Raw genomic sequence first — 18,039 nt, 5'->3', positions numbered from 1 at the left:
ATGTGTCTAATTAAGCATCTTTTACTTATGACAGCCAATATAAAACTCTTGATTCTTTTTCCCACCTCTAAACCTGTTTTTCGCCCCTGTAGTCTTGCCAACCTCTGTAAATAGCATCACCTTCTACACAGTTGCTCAAACCCAACCCTTAGTACTATTCTTCAGTTCCTCTTTCTCTTACTCTACATCCCAGTCATGGGCAAGTGATGTCAAATCTTCCTTCACGATGTATCTGAGTCTGAACCCTTGCTCTGACCACCCTAATCCAAGGCTGGACTAATGAGCTTCCTGACTGGTGTCCCTGCCTCCACTCCTGCCCCTTCAGGCTGTCCTCACAACAGGGTGGCATGTCTAAAATGCATGTCAGATTTCTTCACTTCTCCTTTAGAATCCTTCGAGGAATTCCCATTGCACTTCGCCCCGCCTGCTTGAGTCTTATCTCCTACCACTTTCTCTTCACTCTTTTTTTTTTTTTTTTTTTTTGAAACTGAGTCTCACACTGTTGCCCAGGCTAGAATGAGTGCCCTGCTGTTAGCCTAGCTCACAGCACTCTCAAACTCCTGTGCTCAAGAGATCCTCCTGCCTCAGCCTCCCAAGTAGCTGGGACCACAGGTGCCTGCCACAATGCCTGACTAATTTTTCTACTTTTAGTAGAGACAGGGTCTCGCTCTTGCTCAGGCTGGTCTTGAACTCCCTCCTCAACCTCACTGAGTGCTAAGATGATAGGTATGAGCCACTGTGCTCAGGAACTTTCTCTTCTCTCTTAACCAGCCATGACAACCTCATTGTGACTGTGATTAGTTGGTAATGGGTGTCTTGTTACTCTGTGCTCACTGTACTTAACTGCAAAACACTTGATCTTCTTCCTTGAGTTCCACAGTGTCACATCCTCCTGGTTTCCTCTTACGACATTCCCTCTCAGTTTCCTTCCTGTGGTTGGTCTTTCTCTTAAATGTTGCTGTTCCCCATTTGTCCTTGCTTAGCCCTTTATAGTGCCTGAGTGATCACATGGCTTCAGTTGTGTCTATATATTCTGTCATCACTCTATTGAACTTCAAACTCTCAATTACTTATCGGGCATTTCTGTTGTTCCACATGTGCTTCAAACTCACCAAATCCCACATGGAACTATCACTAACTCTGCACACCCTTTTGGATCCTCTCTTTTTTTCTTCTGCATTTCACTTAGGCTGCCTAGTCGTCTATGCCTGCAACCTAAGCGTTACTCTCATACTGTTCATTCCTCCTCCACTCCTACATCCGAGTTCTTGCCAAGTCCTCTGTCTTCTACAGGAGGCAGTATAAAGATGGTTAAGTCCATGACTGTCAGAGCGTGGAGATGGTGGCTTTCTGCTTCTGCATAAGAGGAGGTCCTGCTACCTGCCCTGTCATTTTCCTATTTTCATCTGGTTCCACATAGCTGGAAAGAGCTGGCTTCCCCCATCCTCAGCTTCTTTAGAAAATCAAGCAGGAACTGGGATAGGCCTAAGGAAAGGGGGGCTGCTTGCTTTGGTTAAGGACCCTGCTCACCCAGCTCAGCAGGCCTAGGCTTTCCTGTTGGGATGCAAAGCCAGAGTTCTGGTTTATAAAAGATGGTACTTGATCTCTGAGTAGCCATTGTTCAGAGAAGGTTGCTGATGAGGGTTGGCTTAGGTAGCATTGTGCTGTCAAACCGGCTCCCCCTCTCAAGCTACTAACATGACATCACTGAATTGAGAGGACAACTGGCTCTTGGCTCTCAAGAGCCCATCCCCATGCACTTGCTCCATCTCCTCATCTTCCCAGATTTTCCAACAACTACGGGGAAAACTACTGTTTTTGTCCACTCTGAAAGTCTGGAACATGTAGCTCGGGGCACTCGGATTCTCTATTTCTCCATCTTTTCCCCCAACTTCTCCAGACTTCTCTGAAATGAGGGTTCCATTTGTACCCCAGCAGTGTGTTAGGGCACGGCATACCCCCCACACCTGTTGTTTTAAGTTTGCTATTCTGATAGTTGGCCATGGGCGTCTTGTTACTCTGTGATTTTCCGAGGTTCACATTTGCTTTTATTTTTTCCCTGCTTAAGATCCTTCCATGGCTCCACATGACCCTTTGGACTAACACTTGTCTCTTAATGCTGGAACACAGGGGCCTCACTACCTCTTTCTTTTCCCTTTACTGTTCTCTCTCTCTCAGGAAGCTGGGTTTACTGGTGCCCAAACTTAGGCCCCTTTCCTGCCACAGGGTCTTGTTCTCTTCCCCTCATCAGTCATGGACTCTCCCAACCTATCAGCCTGTGGAACTTTCTTTGTGATACCTGACCTTTCCCCAGGTCATTACTTCCTGGGAGTCTTTTCTTATCTTCAAACTGTACCTAAGCAGGGGAAAAGGCTAATTGAAAAGGAGAAATGCAAATTCACATCCCTTTCTGAAGCCCCATAGCTTTTTTATTATTGGAAAAAATTGAGGGGCCTTTTTGTTTTAAAAAGACAAGGGTCTTTGGGCATGGCCTTGATCAGAAGCATATAAAATTGGGGGAAATTTTTGAGTACCCTGTGGTCACTCCCAGGGAAAAACAAGGTCCAGTAAGTGAAAGACAGCAAACTGAGGGGAAGAAAGGTCAACCAGTGAGAAATTCTAGGTAGGACTGAGAACAATCTCAGAATAGCACACTTCATACTCAGTTTTGAATGTGTTTCCCATTCTCTGAATGTTTAGCTTTCCTGGAGCATCACTGAACATTCAGTAAAAGTGTCCTCCACACAAAACCTTGTATGTGCAGAGCTTTAGGAATGAAGGAAAAGAGGCAATGCTTCCTGTGGAGTTGAGAGAGAACATGAGTTAGCCCAGTGATGGAGAGTTTAGCAAGAGCAGATTGAGAGGCAAGGCCAGGACAGAAAGCCTTGGACAGTCCTGGTAAAAAACAGAGCTGGGCAGGGGCTACCCAGAGGATGTAGGATAGGGAATGAGCCATTCCAATTAGATATAAATGGGAAAAGGGAACCCCAAGGGCCTGCAAGGCTGGAGGACATTTGGGTGGCACACATATAATCTTTTTATCTTCTGAGACTCACAGAAATTTATACTTCTTTGGGGGGGGGGGCGTTCTTATATGTAAACAGCCATGCTGTAGCTCTACACTAGCCAGACAAGATATGAACCCCACAGGTAGGGAATGCCATCTTCACTCCTCCTCCTTGACTCTGTCTCACCAGAATCCCACCAGCTCCCAGTTATGAACACTTGCTATTTGCCAGCATTAATGTGAACATGGTGCCTTGTTTCAGCATATACTTCTGTCCTCGCTTTATGGAAGAGAAAACTGAGATTTCAAAGGAGTAAATAAGTTGTCCAAAGTCACTATTAAAAGTGGAGCTGAGATTTTGAATTCAGATCTCCAAAACCAGTTTTTTAAACCACTACGTATATACCTTTGCTCGGACCATGTTATAGCCATTTCCTCTGTTTTATTCATTTATTTAACATCATGTGCCTGGCACACCTCTGGTGGGAGTCTCTCCAACAGTATGTGGCTGAATTCAAAACAGGCATCCGGAGAGGTTTAATTCAAGTAAATGGAGAAAGGACCAGTAGCTGCCTAGCAGGAACCTCAAGGCAGAGAGCTGCAGGGGGCCCAGTTTCATCATTCTCTGCCCTCTGTCCTCCAGGAGGTATCCTGGCTCCTGAGCTGTCTCAGTAAACTTAGGCTGTTGGATTCTCTCTGCTGGCTTGCCAAGGCCCACTGAGGAAGCAGGGGGACCAGCCTCAGGACAGCCAGCTTCTGGTGTGGCTGGCCTGCCCAAGGAGGAGCCTGAGATGCCCAGAGAGGCATGCAGGAAATCACCCCTTCCTTGGGGCCGGAGGGGAATGAATGACTTAGGGCTGATTGGTAGAGTTCTGTTTCTGTGGCCAGGACCGGCTGCAGGGAGGTTCCTTGGATAAACTGCTCACCAGGTTTGCCTTTTCCAGCTGCCTGCCTGATGAGACTTTTCCTCTTTGCTTTTCCATCATTTCTCTGGAAACAAGTTTGTGCTGCTGGGCTGGCCTCTTGCTCCACCTCCAGCCCAACCCAGGCCACCTCCTCTGAGAATGTGGCCTTAGAGCGAAGTAGTGACAACTGAAGCTGGAATGGGTGGAGCTGAGGATATGGGACTGTGCGCCATACCTGCAGTTTGCTGACTTCTTTATAGTGGGGCTCTGGGTCCTTGTGGTGCCACAGCGGACATGTGGGGATCTACTATTGGAGAGGGTGCCTTTGGGGCCCACCACCTGGCCCATGCAAATGATGGATGTATTTGTGTTGAATTTGGAAGTGTACTACGCCAGACAGGCAGCAGAGTACTGTGGCTAAGAGAGGGACCCTGGAGCCAGAATATCCAGGTTTGAATACCAACTCTGCCACTTACTGGCTGTCAGACTTTGGCCAAGTTGCCTAACCTCTCTGAGTCTGTTTTCTCTTCTGTAAAATGAGGATAATAATAGTAGCACTTACCTAACAGGATTGTTCAAGATAGAATGAATTAATAAGTGCAAAGTGCTTGGAATAGTGCCTGGCAATTAAGTACTGTATAAATATTAGTTGCTTTGATTCTTTTAGTGACTGATATCTCTGTCCACCCATCATATAGGGCTTGGCAGTAACCCTAGGTTCTCCCCCTTTCCTTCCACTCCCATATCCAACCCCTTTCCATTTTTTGCTCCGTGGTATTCCTTCCAGTTCATCACCCCCAACCTGCACTACTGTTGTAGTCTTTCAGTGAAGGAAAAGACTTCACTTTTTGTTTTTAATTAATTAATTAGTTCGTTTGTTTGTTTATTTTTACATAAGAGTCTCTGTGCCCTGGGTAGAGTGTCATGGCATCATCATAGCTCACAGCAACCTTAGTTTCTTGGCCTCAAGCCTGGCCCAAGGCCTCAGCCTCCTGAGTAGCTGGGACTGCAAGGTACCCACTACCATGCCTGGCTTGTTTTTCTTTCTTTTTTTTTTTTTGTAGAGACAGAGTCTCACTGTACCGCCCTCGGGTAGAGTGCCGTGGTGTCACACGGCTCACAGCAACCTCTAACTCTTGGGCTTACGTGATTCTCTTGCCTCAGCCTCCTGAGCAGCTGGGACTACAGGTGCCCGCCACAACGCCCGGCTATTTTTCTGTTGCAGTTTGGCCGGGGCTGGGTCCGAACCCGCCACCCTCGGCATATGGGGCTGGCGCCCTACTCACTGAGCCACAGGTGCCGCCCCTGGCTTATTTTTCTATTTTTAGTAGAGACAGGATCTCACTCTTGCTCAGGCTGTTCTCAAACTCCATGAGCTCAGGCAATCCACACCTTGGTCTCCCAGAGCACAACTTCATTTAAGTTATGGTTCACATATCATACAATTCACCTATTTAAAGGACACAGTTCCAACTACAGTAGTTTATCATCTCAAAAGAAATCATGTACCCTTTACTCTCATCCTCTTACCCCCCAACTTCCTCACAGCCCCAAGCAACCACTAATGTACTTTTTTTTTTTTTTTTTTTCTGAGACAGAGTCCTATTTCACCCTCGGTAGAGTGCTGTGGTGTCATAGCTCACAACAACCTCAAACCTCAAACCCTTGGAGTGAGGGTTTGATTCACTTGCCTAAGCTTCCCAAGTAGCTGGGACCACAGGCACCTGCCACAACGCCCGGCTATTTTCTGTTGCAGTTGTATATTGTTGTTTAGCTGGTCCGGGCCAGGTTTGAACCCGCCAGCCTCCGTGTATGTGGCTGGCACCATAATCACTGTACTATAGGTACCGAGCCCACTAATCTATTTTCTATCTCTATAGCTTTGCTATTATGGATATAACTACTACATGGGGTCCTTTGCTCCTTCTTTTCTCCCTCCCTTCCTCTCTCTCCCTTCCTTTTTTCCTTCCTACTCACTCTTTTGCACAGGCTAGACTGCAGTGATGTCAGCATAGTTCACTGTAACCTCAAACCTCACTCCTAGTCTCAAGTGATCTGCCTGCCTCAGCCTCCTGGTAGCTGGGGCTATAGGCTCCCGCCATGGTGCCTGGCAAATTTTTCTACTTTTAGTAGAAACAGGGTCTTGTTCTCGCTCAGGCTGGTCTTTAACTCCTCAGTTCAAGCAATCCCCCTGCCTCAGCTTCCTAGAATGCTAGGATTATAGGCATGATCCACCGTGTTAGGCCCTGACTGTCTTCTTTAACTTGGCATGGTATGTTTAATGTCTATCCATGTGATAGTATATATTAGTACTTCATTGCCTTTTAATAGCTGAGTAATATTTCACTATATAGGTATACAGTATTTTGTTCATCCATTCATCAGTTGATGGACATTCATGTTGTTTCCACATTTTGGCTGTTATGAATAATGTCTCTATAAACATCCTGTACACATTTTTGTGTGGACATAATGTTTCTATTTCTGTTGGGTATATACCTAGGAGTAGAATTTCTGGATCTCTATGTTTAATTTCTTTCTTTTTTTTTTTTTTTTTTGTTTTAGAGACAGAGTCTTATTTTATCACCCTCGGTAGAGTGCCATGGCATGACAGCTCACAGCAACCTCCAACTCCTGGGTTTAGGAATTCTCTTGCCTCAGCCTCCTGAGTGGCTGGGACTACAGGTGCCCACCACAACGCCCGACTATTTTTTGTTGCAGTTTGGCCGGGGCTGGGTTCGAACCTGCCACCCTCGGTATATGGGGCTGGTGCCCTACCCACTGAGCCACAGGCGCTGTCCTATCTTTAATTTCTTTCTTTCTTTTTTTTTTTTTTTGTAGAGATAGGGTCTCACTGTACCACCCTCAGGTAGAGTGCCATGACATCACATGGCTCACAGCAACCTCTAACTCTTGGGCTTACAAGATTCTCTTGCCTCAGGCTCCCGAGCAGCTGGAACTACAGGCGCCTGCCACAACGCCCGGCTATTTTTTTGTTGCAGTTTGGCCGGGGCTGGGTTTGAACCCGCCACCCTCGGCATATGGGGCTGGCGCCCTACTCACTGAGCCACAGGCGCCGCCTATCTTTAATTTCTTAAGGAACTGCCAAACTGTTTTTTTTTTTTTTTTAAGAGACAGAGTCCCACTTTATCACCCGTGGTAGAGTGCTGTGGCGTCACAGCTCACAGCAACCTCCAGCTCTTGGGCTTAAGCAATTCTTTTGCCTCAGCCTCCTGAGTAGCTGGGACCACAGGTCCAGTTGGTTGTAGTTGTCATTTGAACTGGATTTGAACTGCCAGCTCTGGTATATGTGGCTGGCGTCTTAGCTGCTTGAGCTACAGGTGCCATCTGCCAAACTGTTTTTCTAAAGAGGCTGCACAATTTCATATTTCCACCAGAAATGTGTCAGAGTTCTGTTTTCTCCTTGCCAATACTTTGTTATCTTTTTGATTATAGCTATCTTAGTGGTTGTGAAGTGGTATCTTCTTTGGGTTTTGATTTGCATTTCCTGGTGATTAATCTTGTTGAACATCTTTTCATGGGCTTACTAGCCAATTTATGTAACTTCTTTGGTGAAATGACCATTACTATTGTGTTGTTAGACTTCTTTATATATTCTAGACACAAGTCTCTTAAAAGATATGTGACTTGGAAAATTTTTCTTCCACTCTGTGGTTGTTGCCTTCTTGATAGTGTCCTTTGATATACAAAAATTTTCAATTTTGATGAATTCTAAATTATTTTATTTTATTTGTGACATGAATAAATATTTACTAATTTTAAATGTCTATGGTTCATACATAAGAGTCCATCTCTTTTGGCTTCAAAGTAATTATTGTCATAACATTTTTCTCAAAGTGTTCCTCTTACTCATTTTTACTAGTTTGTGAATGTTTGTTTTGGATATGAGATAAGACATATATTCCACTTCTTCTTTGCTTGGTAATACCCGTTAATGATTGGCAATGTACATACAAGAAAGACAACTCATCACGTTTTAAAAGATGGGAATGAATTTTGATTATCTTAGTTTGGTTTAATATTCACAGCTATAAAACCTAGATATTGATTAGAACACTGTGGGTTTTAGGCAGTGGAAGAAATTACAATGATCACCACATTAATTAAACCATAATAAAGGTATAACTAAAAAAAATTAAAAGGAGACAATAGTAAAGTGGGGGAGAAGTTATTATCACAAACAGTATTCTTTCTATTTTGTAAGCTTCATAAAGAATTTACACATTGTTTTATTCTTTCTTTGAATAATCAATCTTCAGACTATGCCTTTTCCATTTAGCCTACAGGATAGGGACTAAGAAAAATAATGTATTTCAGGAATATTTAAATTCAAAATTTCTCCATTATTCTTGCCTAAATTTTTCTTTTTTTTTTTTTTGCAGGGGAATTTATTTATTTATTTATTTTTGCAGTTTTTTGCCGGGGGCTGAGTTTGAACCCACCACCTTCGGCATACGGGGCTGGCACCCTATCCCTTTGAACCACAGGCGCCGCCCTCTTGCCTAAATTTTTCAAAGATATTTTATCATAGAATGTGTGATAGATCAATGAATAATAAATAAAATATTTTATCTTTTTTAATCTCTTAGAGATTGTGTAATAGTATCCATCCTGGAATACCTATCTTAATTATTGGTATATATATATATATATTTTAAAGTAAATTTATTTCAGGTTAAGGTGCGGGTACAAGCAACCAGGTCAAAAAAAATGGAATGTTTCACGAATTTGCATGTCATCCTTGCTTAGGGGTCATGCTAATCTTCTCTGTATCATTCCAATTTTAGTATATGTGCTGCTGAAGTGACTGTAAAATTATCTAATTTTAATTTTGTTACTTGTGTCTTTTCTGTCACATCTAAGAATCCACTGCTAAGTCTGAGTTAATGATGATTTACTCCTGTGCTTTCTTCTAAGAGTTTTACAGTTTTGGATCTTATTTTAGGTCTCTGATCCACTTTGAGTTAATTTTCATATGTGGTATTGGGTAGAAATCCAACCTCATTCTTTTGCATGTGGCTGTCCAGTTGTCCCAGCACTATTTTTTGAAGACCATTCTTTCCCCACTGAATGACTTTGGCACCTTTATTGAAAATCATTTGACCATAGACACAGGGATTTAGTTCTGGACTCTCAGTTCTATTCCGTAATCTATGTCTCAAGCCAGTCCCGCATTGTCTTGATTTTTGTTGCTTTGTATTAAGTTTTGAAATCTAAAAGTGTGAATCCTCGAACTTTGTTGTTCTTTTTCAAGATTGTTTTTGCTGTTCTGGTTTGCTTCCTTGCATTTCCATATAAATTAAAAATCAATTTGTCAATGGCTACAAAGAAGCTGGTTATAATTCTGATGGGGATTGTATTGAATCTGTAGATATATATGGGAAGTATGATAATCTAACTAACACTAAGTCTTCCAATTCATGAACAGGAGAAGTTTTTCCATTCATTTAGATCTTCTTTAACTTCTTTTATAATTTTCAGAGTATAAGTGTTACACTGTTTGTTAAATTTATTCCTGAGTGTTTTATTATTTTTAATGCTATTATAAATGAAATTGTTTATTATTTTCATTTTCAGATTTTTCATTGTATAAATGTATAGAAGAAAATTATTTATTTGTTTATTTATTTTTTGAGACAGAATCTCACTATGTCGTCCTCAGTAGACATAGTGAGAAATAGCCGGGTATTGTGGTAAGCGCCACAGAGTAACTGGGACTACTGGCGCTCACCACAGCGCCTGGCTATTTTTTTTTTTTTTTTTTTTGTAGAGACAGAGTCTCACTTTATGGCCCTCGGTAGAGTGCCGTGGCCTCACACAGCTCACAGCAACCTCCAACTCCTGGGCTTAAGCGATTCTCCTGCCTCAGCCTCCCGAGTAGCTGGGACTACAGGCGCCCGCCACAACGCCCGGCTATTTTTTGGTTGCAGTTTGGCCGGGGCCGGGCTTGAACCCGTCACCCTCGGTATATGGGGCCGGCGCCCTACTGACTAAGCCACAGGTGCCGCCCAGCCTGGCTATTTTTTTGTTGTAGTTGTCATTGTTGTTTAGCTGACCCGGGCCAGGTTCAAACCCACCAGGCTCAGTGCATGTGGCCGGTGCTGTAACTACTGTGCTATGGTCTCTGAGCCAGAAAATTATTTTTTGTAATTTGATCTTGTATCCTACAACTGTTCTGAACTCATTAGTTCTGATAGTTTTTTAGTGAAATCCTTAGGATTTTCTGTGTACACTATCATGTTATCTGCAAGTAAAGATAATTTTACTTCTTTCTAGTCTGCTAATTTATTTTTCTTGCCAAACTTCTCTGGCTAAACCCTCCAGTACAATGTTGAATACAAGTGGGAAGAGCAGGGCTGGGCGTGGTGGCTCAGGCCTGTAATTCTAGCACTCTGGGAGGTGGAGGCAGGTACAGTGCTTACTTCAGGAGTTCAAGCAAGAGTAAGACCCCATCTCTACTAAAAATAGAAAAACTAGCTGGGTGTAGTTGTGCAAACCTGTAGTCTCAGCTACTTGGGAGGCTGAGGCAAGAAGATTGCTCAAGCTCAAGAGTTTGAGGTTGCTGTGAACTATAATGCCACCATAGCACTCTACCAAGGGCAACAGAGTGAGACTCTGGCTCAAAAAAAAAAAAAAAAAAAAAAAAATGGGGAGAGCAGACTTCCTAGTCTTGCTCCTTATTTTAGGGGGAAAGCATTCAGTCTTTCACCATTAATTCAGTGTGATGTTAGCTGTGGCTTTTTGGTAATCACCCTTTATCAGGCTGACAAGGTTTCCTTCTATTTCCAATATTTTTAGTTTTTTATTTGTTGATAAAATAAATCGTTTTGTTTTTTATTTTATTGATATGCATTAAATTGGTTTTCTTTCTTTTTTTTTTTTTGTAGAGACAGAGTCTTACTTTATCGCTCTCAGTAGAATGCTGTGGCATCACACAGCTCACAGCAACCTCCAACTCCTGGGCTCAAGCGATTCTCTTGCCTCAGCCTCCTGAGCAGCTGGGACTACAGGGGCCCGCCACAACGCCCGTCTATTTTTTTGTTGTGGTTTGGCCGGGGCCGGGTTTGAACCCACCACCCTCTGTATATGGTGCTGGCACCCTACCCACTGAGCCACAGGCACCGCTCTAAATTGGTTTTCATATGTTAAATCAACTGTATATTCTTGGGATAAATCCCACTTGATTGTGGTGTGTAATCCTTTTTATATGTTGCTGGATTACTTTTTCTTTTTTTGAGACAGAGTCTTGCTCTGTTGCCCAGGCTGGAGTGCAGTGGCATCATCATAGCTCACTGCAACCTCAGATTCCTGGACTCAAGCAATTCTCCTGTCTCAGCCTCCTGAGACAGAGGAGCTTATTTTGTCGCCCTCGGTAGAGTGCCACCGAGGGTGACATAGTGAGACTCTGTCTCAAAAAAAAAAAAAAACCCGCAAAAAACACAAACCAGTATTAGTAGTATTTCACATAAAGATTATTATGACATCTAAAATACAGTAGAACCTTTGTAAGTTAACCATCCAAGGGACCGTAACAAGCTGGTGAACATGTGGATGTGGTCAATATAAGCAACTTGGCCTACTGTAGTGATATGCACATGTGGTGCATGTCTGGTCTGTGAAAATTAAGTCACATAGGAGGTGGTCCGATATGGAGGTTCTACTGTACTAGCACTCTAGGACACCCCAAGAATGGTTATAATGTTAAATGTCAACGAGAAGTGCATTTTTTTAATTACACTAAAAAATGTATTTTTTAAATTACACTTAAAAAATACATTTAAAAATGTATTTTTTTTATTTTTTGCACTTTTTGGCTGGGGCTGGGTTTGAACACGCCACCTCTGGCATATGGGGCCAGCACCCTACTCCGTTTAGCCACATTGCCCTAAAAATGTATTTTTAATTGTCAAAAAGAAAATGCATGGGCTGAATCTATGCTACACAAATTACACTACATATTTGTTTGATATTTCTTTGGTTGAAACTATAAATCTTAGTTTTTGAAGCAACAAATAGGGTGTTTGAAATTTTCAGAAGACATTTCAATAGTTGCCACTGTTATCACATTGAGAGCAGTGTATAAGTGATTCAGCCTTTCCTTTCTTGTTGGACTCCTTACCCTGCAGACAAATTCCACATATAATTTGGACCATATTAGACCTTTGTCTAGAAGGGTAGAATAGGGCTATAAATTCATGCCAGAAGAGCTTACTATGAGTTCAAAAGGAATTCTGTTACTCTATTGCCTTTACTTTTGGGAACTTCCCTTTAGGTTCAAACCTTTCTGAAAAACATAATTTGACATGGTGTCTGCCCCGGACACAGGACAGCAGCCTATGGACAAAAGCCTTATATTTCATTTTATAACTTTGTGAATACCATGCTCTTCTGTTAAGATTAAATATAACATTCTATACTCCCTAAATGCACCGTAGGATCTATATAATGAACTGGAAAGAAAGATTAAATACAGGCTGGTCTAGCTGCAGCTATGGTGGTCATCGTCGAGGGTGCCCGCAGGAAGGAGCACGTTCTCTGCCTGTTTGACGTGGATGGGATTCTTATGCCAGAAAATTGACCCTGAGGTGGCTGCCTTCCTGCAGAAGCTTCGAGGGAGAGTACAGATGGGTGTGATGGGCAGCTCCGACTATGCCAAGATTGCTGAGCACCTGGGTGATGGGGATGAAGTCATTGAGAAGTTTGATTACGTGTTTGCTGAGAATGGGACAGTTCAGTATAAGCACAGACGACTACTCTCCAAGTAGACCATCCAGAACCACCTGTGGGAGTTTATCTGCTACAAGACTTGATAAACTTCTGTCTTGACTAACATGGCCCTGCTCAGACTGCCCAAGAAGTGTGGAACCTTCATCGAGTTCCGGAATGGCATACTGAACATTTCACCCATTGGCTGCAGCTGCACCCTGGAGGAACAGATCGAGTTCTCTGAACTGGACAAGAAAAAGAAAATTTGAGAGAAGTTCGTGGAAGCACTAAAAACAGAGTTTGTGGGCGAAAGGCTGAGGTTCTCCCGAGGAGGCATGATCAGCTTTGATGTCTTTCCTGAGGGCTGGGACAAGCGCTTCTGCCCGGACAGCCTGGACCAGGAGAGCTTCGATACCATCCACTTCTTTGGGAATGAGACCAGCCCTGGCGGGAACAACTTTGAGATCTTTGCCGACCCCTGGACTGTTGGCCACAGTGTGGTCTCCCTCAGAACACAGTACAGCGATGCCGAGAGATTTTTCTCCCCAGAGATAGCCCATGAGGTGTGACCACACCTCAGTTATCGATGGTGACTTCCAAAGAGCTCAGCCTAGGCCTAAAGTGAGACCTGGTGCTGATGGCTGCCGGACCCTCTCCTCCTCTGGCTGAAGCCACCTGCCTTGTATTGTGCCGCAAGGCCCACCCAGATGGGGCCAGGGACTGTGTGGATGGCTGTCCCCTGGAGCTTCATTCCCGCTGGGGCAGTCAGCTCCTGATGATACTGGCCCTGGCCACAGCTGCTGCTTGTGTTCTGAACAGAACAGGTTTCTGTCTGTACGGGGAGGAGGCGTGTATGTTGTCATGGGAGATCTAGCCCACCCTGCCTGCCTGCCCCAGTTGATTGGGTGCTAGGCCTTGGGGAAGGTGCATATTTTAGAGAACTTTGTCACAAATATTAAAGTTCTCAGAGCAAAAAAAAAAAAAGAAAGGAAGACTAAATATAGTGTTATGTCACTATTAACTGGAAGAGAAAATCCAAGTACCAAATGACCACTATATGTAAGTTAGGCTTATTATAAAACAGAAAACTGAGTTTTAAGCAGCTTATATGTTAATCTTGTTTAAAAATTATGTTTTCCAAAGTCATGAAATTAGATCTATAAAATCTAAGTTAAAAGGGTGGCACCTGTGGCTCAAGGAGTAGGGTGCCAACCCCATATACCAGGGGTGGTAGGTTTGAGCCTGGCCCTGGCCAAAAAAAAAAAAAAATCTTAAGTTAAAAAATTTGTTCTAGGCTTGCCTCCTGTAGCACAGTGGTTATGGTGCCAGCCACATACATTGAAGCTGGCATGTTTGAACCTGGCCTGGGCCAGCTAAACCACAATGACAACTGAGACAAAAAATAGTCAGGTGTTGTGGCGGATACCTGTGGTCCCAGCTACTTGGTAGACTGAGGCAAGAGAATCGCTTAAGCCTGAGAGTTTTAGGTTGCTGTGAGCTGTGACGCCAGGGTACTGTACTGAGGGTGACATAGTGAGACTATCTAAAAAAAAAAAAAAAAAGGCTGTTCTAACATATTAACTGAAAGATGTCTCATGCATACATTGTACGCAAATGTTTACAGAAAACCATTGTATGGTTATCCTCTTTGAATATCTAATTAAAAGAATGTAAGCTAAAGAAAAATAAATAAGTTCATCCTATACTCTAATCATTCAAGTCTTTTCAAAACACAGACTCTGATAATCCCCCTCACCTTCCTGCATTTGTATACAATGACATTTACTGAGCACTTACTGTGGCCCAGGCCCAGTGCAGTGAAAGATAGGCCTGTGTGATCTCATGTAGCACCAACAGTGAGGTAGTTATTACTAACCCCATCTTTCAGAGGAGAAAACTGAAGCTCAGGTTAAGTGCCTCGACCAAGGCCACACAGATGGTCAGTGTTATAGCAGAGACTTGAACACATGTCTGTGTGATCCCAAATTTGTGTTCTAGCCACACAATGGTATACTTTCTTTGATTTCATCTGATTCAATGAAAAAATGTGTGAGACCTAACCAGTCTTGTTTCTTTCTTTCTTTTTTTTTTTTGATCACTTCATAGACTTTTATTCCACATCTCCCAGGTCCACAGCATGGTGGGATACAAATACGTCTAAGTCCCTGGCCCTTAAAGAGCTCACAATCTAGCATGGAAGAACTATTTAAGTAGCTGTCTCTAATACAAGGTGGGACAAGTCAAGGCTTTCAAATGAATTTCAATGTGGTATAGAGTTCCAGAAGGTGGTGAAAATAATCGTATAGGGGTGTAAAAGGGAAACTTCACAGAATAGAACTGTACTGATAGAAGAGGCTTAATTCTGAAACATCACTCTGACCAAATATATATACATGTATTACTAGCTTGTATTGAAAATGCAAAACAAATCAATCCTTAAAATAATGCATTATAGGGTGGTACTGGGAAGATGACCATGAGCAAGAATTTTAACTCCTTTGAGTAATGAAATTAATATAAGGTGAAAAATTTTTTTATAAGTTCAGAAGCATGACTCACACGTGGTCTATACTTAACATTTTTCAAAGTTCCAGCTTTTAGAAGAGGTAACTAATCAGAATCAGAAAAACTTAAGGCAGTGTTGTATTACTTGCTTATCTTTTCCTATCTAAGATGTAGTAGTTATTGAATATTCTTAATAAGAATGATTTTCAATCTGAAACATCACTTTACCTCCTCAAGCTGGAAAGAGCGTAAGCTTCATTGGTTAAAATTATCTCCTGGGACTTCAAGTTTAGATCTTTACAAAACCACAACTATGCATGTGAAAATGAAGCAGTGAAGGGCCTTCTTAAGGACTGCATCAAAACAGCAACATTCACAGAAAAGGGTTCATTCCCATATTACAAAACAAGAATAGTCCCTCTAGTAGTATGGGAAAATACTGTGAAGTTATTTAAAGAAAAAGGGACATTTCTGAAAACTTGTGTTAGTAGCAGCTTCTGTGTGCTTGTAAAACCAACCAGGACCTGTTCAAGTCAAGAACTTTGTTTTCAGTTTAAAATAAAAACTGATGTCTACAAATACATCTATGTTTGTTTTGAGTGAATATCTAACTAATAATCTCTTCTATTCTAGAAGTGTAACTCTTTTGAGGACTGATTTTTAAAAACTTGTACCTTGTCCATTTAAAGTGACTAAATACTAATTAAATACAATTACTTCCCAAATGTTAATTAAGATTTATGAGATGCTTATCAGAACAGGCCCTGACCTAAGCACTCGGCATGATGATTTACTTAATCCTCCTAACAACTCCCCAACCATACCACAAAGGCAGAGCAAACAAAGGGAGTTAGGAAGTTGGCTAGAAACATAAGCCATAGTTTAATAAAAATAAGAGTGGTTTTATTGATTATGGATAATTTTATCTAAATTAATATATATTATAAACTTTAAGAATTAGAATAAATGACTTTGTTTTTTTTGTTTTTTTACCAAGAACAATCTAAGTTTGACAGCACATTCAATGAAAATTATTTAATTTCTGCATGGTAATTGCATGTCTTTCTTTCAGATAATCAGGAAGTCATCATCCAATGTTAGGACACGACAGTTACCCCTATATGCAAATTTCATTAAATGGAACTGAGACACCTTATGTTTTCTTTTTCAGCAAATAATCCCCTTTTGTCATATAGACACGCCTTCCAAATAATCTCACTGTACTGTACAAAATTTAACTTTATTCACAAAGAGCTGCCTCAAATAACTTTCATTTACAAAAGCTATAAAGGCATGAGACAGCAGCAAAATGCTCCTCTGGACTTTAATCTTGGATTTTTCATTTTTGCTGTAAGTTTTAACTCCACTTAAAAATTAAATCATCCCCATAGTGTAATACTTATGGAGGAAAGTCTTTTTGTGTACACGGTTAGCACAAAGATAGAAAATGTCAGTTTGAGTAAGGATTTGGCAGATCACAGAAATGAAACAGTGCTGTCGAAACAAAAAACACTTTTTAGTGTTTTGTGGTTGGTGAGATTGAAGGACGTCATTCAAATTTCTCATCTCCTTTTTCCACAGCTTTCAAATTGAGCACTTCCAAAGAACCTTTGCCTTGTGTTTCCTTTTTTTATAAGCTCATCAATTTCTCTGAAGGCCTGGGTCAATCAGGCATACAATTTCTAACTGTTGACTATAGTCTTCACTTTCTATAACCTTGATCAGTGGCTTGAGCTTTTCTTTCAGCTTCTTCCCTTCATTCACTGGAAGAATAAACCGAAGCCTCATGTGAGCACGTTCTATCTTCATTTTCTCCTTTAACTGCTTTATCACTTCCAAAGCCTGCTGTTTTGTGCTCTTGTTGGGTTTGATAGTGGATAGTGGATGTCCTTCCTGGCTCTCTCAGTAAGGGTAACCGTGTATGGCCGCTTTGTTTCAGAGTTCACACATTTGTCTGCTACAATAGTTGCAATGTCCCTAAACATCTGTTCCAGTTGTGTGTGCCTCTCTTTATCTGATACTTGAACTTCTCCTTTAGTCAAAATCTGCTTACAGATTTCAGTTTGGTCATCTGTTCCAAATGCACTGATGAGATCTTCCTTCTTTGCAACCTGACCTTTAGAAACATTTACAAACCCTGAGTGGGTCTGTAGAACTTCATCAAGGGCTTTTTCCGCGCCACTCCGCCAGCCGACGACCTCGTTTTTTGTAGCAGGCGATTTCGAAGCGCTTCCTTCCCAGCGCGCTTCATCCGCACTACGGCCACATTGGTTAGGCGGATCTGGTTGGTGGGGGTGAAGATCGACATCGCGGCTGCTCACAGAATTCAGGTCTGAGAAACTAGAGCAGACCCGCCGCCCGGCCTGCGGAACCACTCGCGCCTCCGTGACAGACTTTGCCCGGGGACTGCGATGTTGCACTCCACCAGTCTTGTTTCTAAAGGATCAATGGTAGAGAAATCTACGGCTAGCCAGGAGCAACCCAAAGGCTAAGCAAACCCAGAGGTCATACAGCATGGGGCAGTGTGGGACTCACTCTAAGGACAGGAGCACCTCCTAGTCCACTATGACACCCTGAACAGGGCGACCCAGTTCGGCTGGCTGCAGTTGGGAATGACCTCTGCCCTCTATCTTCTGGGCTCATAAACTGCACAGTAAGGTGGCCATTGGGTCAAAGAAGGCTGCCTGGAGGCATAAGGACAAGGGTAAGGTCAGAAGGAGCTCAAGACAGGCCAGACTCTGTCTGGGGCTGAGGTTCCAGTCTGAGCTATGGCTGGGCTGCAGCTAGTCCTGGTGTGGACTGTTTATACAGAGCAAAGACGCTGAGGCTCCAGCTACCTAGAGATTCCGGGAGAAACGATGGTGATGGAAGCTGGAGAGCAGGGTGGGACCAGGA

General features: G+C 42.5%; 1 non-coding gene and 2 pseudogenes across 1 annotated transcript; 1 reads left to right on the top strand and 2 right to left on the bottom strand.

Annotated features, from left to right (window-relative positions):
• Nucleotides 1-8,637: 8,637 nt before the first annotated feature.
• LOC128575637 (U6 spliceosomal RNA) lies at nt 8,638-8,741 on the bottom strand. Its single transcript, XR_008377063.1, has one exon. It is a non-coding gene; the product is annotated as a U6 spliceosomal RNA (small nuclear RNA).
• A 3,683-nt stretch (nt 8,742-12,424) lies between these two features.
• LOC128574704 (phosphomannomutase 1-like) lies at nt 12,425-13,201 on the top strand (annotated as a pseudogene).
• A 2,949-nt stretch (nt 13,202-16,150) lies between these two features.
• Nucleotides 16,151-17,470, bottom strand: LOC128574885 (ribosome maturation protein SBDS-like; annotated as a pseudogene).
• Between the last annotated feature and the right edge of the window lie 569 nt (nt 17,471-18,039).

This window comes from Nycticebus coucang, chromosome 22 (genome assembly GCF_027406575.1).
Source record: "Nycticebus coucang isolate mNycCou1 chromosome 22, mNycCou1.pri, whole genome shotgun sequence".
Classification (NCBI taxonomy): Eukaryota; Metazoa; Chordata; class Mammalia; order Primates; family Lorisidae; genus Nycticebus; species Nycticebus coucang.
Note: the sequence above shows the minus strand (reverse complement) of the source record. Positions and strands in the feature narration are given on the sequence as shown.